Raw genomic sequence first — 7,006 nt, forward strand, 5'->3', positions numbered from 1 at the left:
AAAATTACAAATCATCACCACCCGACCTGAATACCGATGGGAGATGCCTTGTATTCATATGGTCGTTATCACAACATTATCTCAACATTCCGATGCCATGAGCTGGAACACACTCACCCTCTTCTGCCTGCCTCCTTCTTTATTGGAGATACAGGTCACGCCACAGCGAACCAGTGAGAGCAGATGTTCAGTTTGCTCGCCCAAGCAGAATGCCCCGATCTTTGGGCCGTCTCCTTCCTTAAATATCAGATGACTACCAGCCCAAAGGGCATTGTGGACTGTGGGCGGAAGCGCGGAGCAGAGAGAGCTTTCAGAATGTGTGAGATGGATGTCCACAGGGCTTAGTGCTGCCTTGAGTCCCGAGGTCGTGAGAGTGTCCATTGATAGCCACCTGTTGATTCTGTTCCAAGTGACCTGAGAAGGTCAACCTATCGGATGTAATAGCGCAGGGCAAGATTGAGCTGTGTGCGTGTGTGGGTGTGTGTGTGTGTATCTTCCTATCTATGACAGATCAGCATGCCATTCCTTAACGTTCGCAGACCTTTCTGGACATTTCCAAGCAGTAAGCTGCTTCTCATGCAGTCTGTAGCTGTGCGAACCGTGATGTCACCAAAGAAGCACCTGTCCTGGAAGCTGTCCACTGCGGGCCTCTAGGTGTTTGTGGTCTGCTGAGGTACAGTAGGCATGCAAAGCATGTCGGATTCCACCCCATATGCCACCAGTCGCTGCTTCCTGGTAATCGAAAGTGTTGGAACAGCTGAGCAAAGTGGTCGTGTGTGTGTGTGTGTGTGTGTGTAAGGCTACCATGTTCCAAACTCATATCGAATGATATACCACATAAATACCAGGTAGGTGTGTGGGTAGGCCTGGCGTACCTGTGTGAGCTTGCATGTGGTTAGAACAGAAATAGCTGCATATGAGGTGATATCATTTCACTTCCTTGTTTATAGAACTTCACACAGGTGGTGCCATCCAGCTGTCATCCTTGCAAGAGAAGACCCATTTTCCCGAGTCTTAACCCTTTAGAATCCCCCAATTACTGTCCAGATGACAAAGCACTTTCTTACCCCCCCACGTCACCCCGACAAACACACACACACACACACAGGCAAACCACAATGATTGACTTACACATCGTCTTTGGGGAAAGTAGTGCATGAATTACAACGTTTAGACAACCAATTGCAGCTGTGACATCCATAGGGAACAAGTGTGGGAGAAAGGGGGGGGGGGGGGGGGGGGGCAAACAGGTGTTCCCATAGCAGTCTTAGACAGCCATGTGTCAGTGGTACCAAGGTAGTTAATTGCCCTCTTGCAACAAAGCAACACATGACAGCTGCTAGTGGAATGGCAATGCATATCAAGGCCTGTCTTTCACTCCCCTGGCCTGTTACTGAAGGCTTGCCCCTGCTTGTTTGTTCTCATTCAAAAGATCTACAGTAAAAAAAAAAGAAGGAAAGTAAAAAACATAAGAAAACCGGTCAAACAATTCTTCAAGATGGTGCAGAATGCACAGAAAGTCTGTGAGCGTGTTTGCGTGCAAGCGTGTCTGTGGGTGTGAGGCTTGAGTGAGAACACACACACACAAAACTTTTTTTTAAATGTAATGTACATTTCAAGATGGATATTTATGTGTGATTTTCTCAAGACCACACATGTTGCTGCCATGGAAACATGTCCAGTGCTGTGACAAGGATGTTTGACTGTAATCTAACATCGAGTTCAAATGTAATAACTCATTCAATGTGTCCCCATGTGACTCCACAAGCTGAAATACTTTTTACAAAGCATAAATCAATGTTTTATGTAAAACCAGACTTCGTTGATTGGTTGAAACCAGATTGGAACCGCAATGCCATGTAAATCATAATAAAAGGTTAAGAGATTTGGTTTGTGATATAACTGTAAACAAGTTAAGGTTTGGATGTGGACTGTCTCTATAGTGGCACTAGTCAACCAACACGCACACACGTTTCAAAACATTCCACACAAAGAAATTTTATTTTTTCTGGCTTTTTTCTGGACTTTAGTTTCCCTGCTTAACAATGACACATTCTTGTTCTTGTTCTTTAATGAATTTGGTGCCTCTGGCATCAGTTTCACCCTGCGAATGTTTGTTTTGAAATGTACTTGTAGAGAACATTGGTCCAATCATCTGTACGGGTTTAAATGTCTTAATTGTCTTCTTATTTACCCACTAAAGTTCTGCCTTCTCCTTCTGCTGTCGTATTACTCACTACTCATTGTGGTTCCCAACCCTGGTACTCAGGGCACCCTGTCCTGCATGTTTTAGATGTTTCCCTGCTCTAACACACCTGATTCAAATGAATGGGTTGTTATCCAGCTCTGCAGAAGCCTGCTTATGACCAGGTGTGAATCAGGTGTGTTGGAGCAGGGAAACATCTACAACAGGCAGGGCAGGGTGCCCTGAGGACCAGGGCTGGGAACCACTGCGTAGAACATACAGGTGATACACAACCTGAGGTGACCTCAATCAAGCTTCACCAACCAAAGTATCCAACACTCCTTTCACACTCCTCCTTTTGGGGGATAAGGTTTCAACGCTGAAAGTGGTTAGAACCAAAATGGGAGGTGCCCATGGACCAAACTGAAAACCCACAGAAGCCCTCTTATATATCTACTGGAAAAGTGAAGCGGCATCAATCTACACCACAACCCGTCAGAGCCTCATCCCACTCAAACCCTCTCTAACGACAGGGGAAAGTAAGACGGGAAAAATAGAGGAGAGAAAGAGTGGTCATGAGAAAAAAACATTTGAGGTGATTAGAGAGGTAAAAGAGATGAACTCCCTACCGGCCGACACATTTACGGGATCTGAATTTGACCATTCGAATTCAGCAGCCCCCCCCACCCCCCCCCCAACCACATGACACCCACCCCCACCCTCTCTCTGTCCAGTTGATCTCACAGCCGTCACAAACTGTTTCAATGCACAGGACATGATTTGAGCAAGGCCATATAGTTAGCGGTTGTCAGATCAGATCACAGCCTGGGAGAAGAGGAGATGATGTAAGAGGAAGGTAGTACATGAACAGTATATTGCCATGAGTCACCAGGGTGAGGGCCATACCTGTAGCTGTCTCTGTCCCCACCTTGGTGTACTATGACCCTGCGACTACTTGAGTTACTTCTCAGCCACTCCTGTTCTGTTTGTACGGAGGTATTGACAGTTAGAAAAACAGAACTTTCACATCACGTCATTTTTTCATTGGTCGTATCAGATTCACCATGACAGCATTGACCTTTCTTAACTTACGTTAAGATCAACTGTAGCCTACTGTCAACTTCATGCAGCATACACTGTCGCTAAAGCGCCACCACCAGTGAACAGGGCCAAACGCTGACTTAAAGCGATGTGTTTAAAAGAGATTTGTGAGATTGAGCAATTTAGACAAAGTTAGACTTTGAAGAACATGCCAAAGCTGCAAGGTTATATCTAATGAGGCATCATGTTTTCATTGCTTATTGGATAAATGGTGTGTATATTTATCCACATGACCTTTGCCCCCTTGTACTTCCTGGTCATGTTGTGCTGTTGAAGCAGCTTCTTATCTATGTATCTCTTTCTCTCTCTTTCTATGTTGTCTGTGTTTGAATCAAAGTTCTTGGATTAAAGAGTTTACATTCAGGCTCCAGTCAATGTTTTTCTCCAAAACATTCCACATGTGATTATTTGTGATTTGGACCTTTTGAAAACGTCAGTTCAAGTGTACAAGTACAACAAACTAATGCTATTTATTTTTGATGGGCACAGCATTGCCACAGCACTGCAGAGCACACACTAGCATAGAAGGAATGACAATTGTGGTCACTCAAACAATCCGCTTTAAAACATATTTACTACGGAAATGGTTGAGGGAATGTTTATGATCATTTGATCATAAACATTCCCACACACTGCACAGCCACAAACAGTGGTTTGAGTGATAAATCAAATGGAGGTCAGATGGCTGAGCGGTTAGGGAATCGGGCTATTAATCAGAAGGTTGTCGGTTCGATTCTGGCTGGGCCCCTGTACTTACTGTAAGTCGCTCTGGATAAGAGCGTCTGCTAAATGACTAAATGAAATGTAAATGTAAATCCTCTCACGCTATAAAGAATCTGCAGGACCTCAACTAAGGAGGGGATCTCTTAATCACTCCTCACTGCCCCCCCACCCCTGGAAATGAGAATGACCTGAACCACTCCACAACACCCTGTTATCATGTCTGCCTACACATTTGAAGGGAGGGGTGACTTAAGTGACATTCTGGGGGTGTCCCACAAACCAGGCATGCAACAACAAAAAAACGCAAACGTTTTTTTTCCCTTCACCCCTCAAAGGGAGAGGTTACTGAATATCCGTCCTCTCATTTGTCAGAAGAGACACAACTCCTCAACTCCCACAGGATACAACTACCGGTCCGAGTCATGAAAGGTCCTTGGATGGGGTTATGCTAAGGTTACTTCACTTTACTACACGCACTGTTTACTACTTATATGACTATCTATCAACCGAAATTCAACTCCATCTTGGTTTAAGTATACCTCCACCTCCAACTGTTCATTTTCTGCACCAGTGTTTCATTCTAACCGATGTAGTCTAAATAGGTCAACTCTCTGTTTTCTACCTTCGGCATTGAAATGGTTTTGTTTTCAAAGACACTTCAAAACTCAATTTAACTGAAACTCGGCTGTTACCAGAGCATGTCTGTGAGCACAGAGCATCTTAGGGCCCTCTTTAGTATTGTATTGAAGCCACCACATCCACGCCCTGTAAAGTTCACTGAGCAGCTATGAAACCACTCACCCAATGATCATTGCCTCTGCGCTCAATGGTGGCTTGAGATTCCAGCTAGATGCACACTTTTTTGTTGTACAATAGCTGCTCATCTACCCATGGAGATTGCTTGAGAGAGCAAACACACAGAATGTTCACCGCATGACACACGGGCTTCTAATGTACACCCTTTTAGAACCGCAAACACCATTTTAGAATCATTGTAAAGTTCTAAGCAACATGCTGTGTGTGAAATATTTGTGTTCATGCTATGGTTTCCTTTATCCTAAGTTGCAATTCAGCCTTGGATAGCAGGCCACATTTGTATGGAATGTTAGGGTATCAAGCCAAAAATAGACAAAACAAGAAAACAAGCACTTATCAGTGTTAGGGAAAAAAACAGACCCCAGAATTTTCTACATGCTTTTAACATTCTCTTCCTAAATTCTCTTCTCTGTTTGCGGGCGTAGAAATATAAATAATTTTGATGGGCCATGGTGCTCAAGAGAGGTGATGAGGTCTGCGTAAAAAACTGTCTCTTGTTTGCACTCTTGTCTCCTCTTCCCACTCATGTCCTTTTACTATTATTCTCCTTTGTCATATAGGCTGTCTGTAATTTTAGATGGCAGGGTTGGAGAGGGTAAATTGGGTAAATTGTGAGGGAACAACAGCATCTTGAGTTTCCCCTTCAGCCCCTGAGAGAGAGAGAGAGAGAGAGAGAGAGAGAGAGAGAGAGAGAGAGAGAGAGAGAGAGAGAGAGAGAGAGAGAGAGAGAGAGAGAGAGAGAGAGAGAGAAAGAGAGAGAGAGAGAGAGAGAGAGAGAGAGAGAGAGAGAGAGAGAGAGAGAGAGAGAGAGAGAGAGAGAAAGAGAGAGAGAGAGAGAGAGAGAGAGAGAGAGAGAGAGTGAGTGGATGTGTTGCTAGGAGCTCTGCTTCTTTTCACGCTGCAAGTTAGACATCAGTTAACATTCCTCGTCTTGGCCTGTCAAGGTACTATAAATCGCTTATGTTTCACCTCTTTTGCCAGGTCTCACTCTTCTCTTCCTGCTGTGATGACAAGACACGGGGGGGGGGGGGGGGGATGTGGGGCTGAGTGTTTTTCAGGGTTTTGAATGTGACCCTTCAAACCCTTTTCTGAATTCCCAGGACTACTGTCTGTCTGGATCTCACAACCCATCCGAATCATGTAGCTTCATCAACTATTTAGGCCACTTCTCTCTACGTAAACTTCTGCACGTTTTGTTTTAGGGGATTGGAAATCTTTGGGGCGAAAAAATAAAGAGAATATAGAAAAATAAAATATAGAAGAAAAAACATTTAACAAACAAAATAGAAACACTTTTACAATTCACTTCAAGAAAATCGTTAAATTTTGAAGATGGTCCTTTGATGTCTGAAATTGAGGGGTACATAAAACTGATGATATATAGTTGGGGTGTCCTCATAGCAGTTGGTCCACCTTGAACACATTCATTTTACCCAAAAGAGTAGCCCCACATGATGAGACACCCAACAGGCCTGACCACAGAACATTCCCAGAAGGAATTCTTTCACCATCTCCCCGTAGTCATCCCACTGAGGAATCTGGAGTGTGCTCTTGAATTTTATGTGAGCAGCCGGAAACCAAACTGTTTAAGGAGGAATCTTAAAATTCCCAAAACCATGAAACTCCTTGCCTTGGGGGACATGGGCAAAAACTGCAAATGAAATTTCCCTTGCACTGGTCCTCCTTTTAGGGGTCTTTCCACACGGTCATTATAGTCAACTAGTTTTCAGACCGGCTCTGAGAAACGCTATCCAATATTGATCGTCTTAAAAGCACAACATTGTATAGAGGAGACAAATGGAAAAACTCTTATATTTACAATATAACAAATCCCAAGGATTAAATAACTCCCTCGTCAAAAAAACTCAGTCAACACAGAAGTCAGTCCTGATTCAGGACTTACCTGAATAGAATGAGCACAGAAAAAACATTTGGCCAAAGTTATGGTTTCATACAAGCAGTTAAGTCTATGTACATATTTACATTGGCCAGGATCTCGTTTCAAAGAAGGATTTTACTCAAGTTGTTTGAGCAGCTCCACGTCCCTAACATGTTTTGTGTCTTTTGTAAACAGGCCTGTGAGGACATCTTGTGACCACAGGACATACTACAACTATTCATAGTCTGAATCACTGTTTCATTTAGCAAACGTTTTAATCATACTGTAAAAATATAACATCG

Source organism: Osmerus mordax, chromosome 7 (genome assembly GCF_038355195.1).
Source record: "Osmerus mordax isolate fOsmMor3 chromosome 7, fOsmMor3.pri, whole genome shotgun sequence".
Classification (NCBI taxonomy): domain Eukaryota; kingdom Metazoa; phylum Chordata; class Actinopteri; order Osmeriformes; family Osmeridae; genus Osmerus; species Osmerus mordax.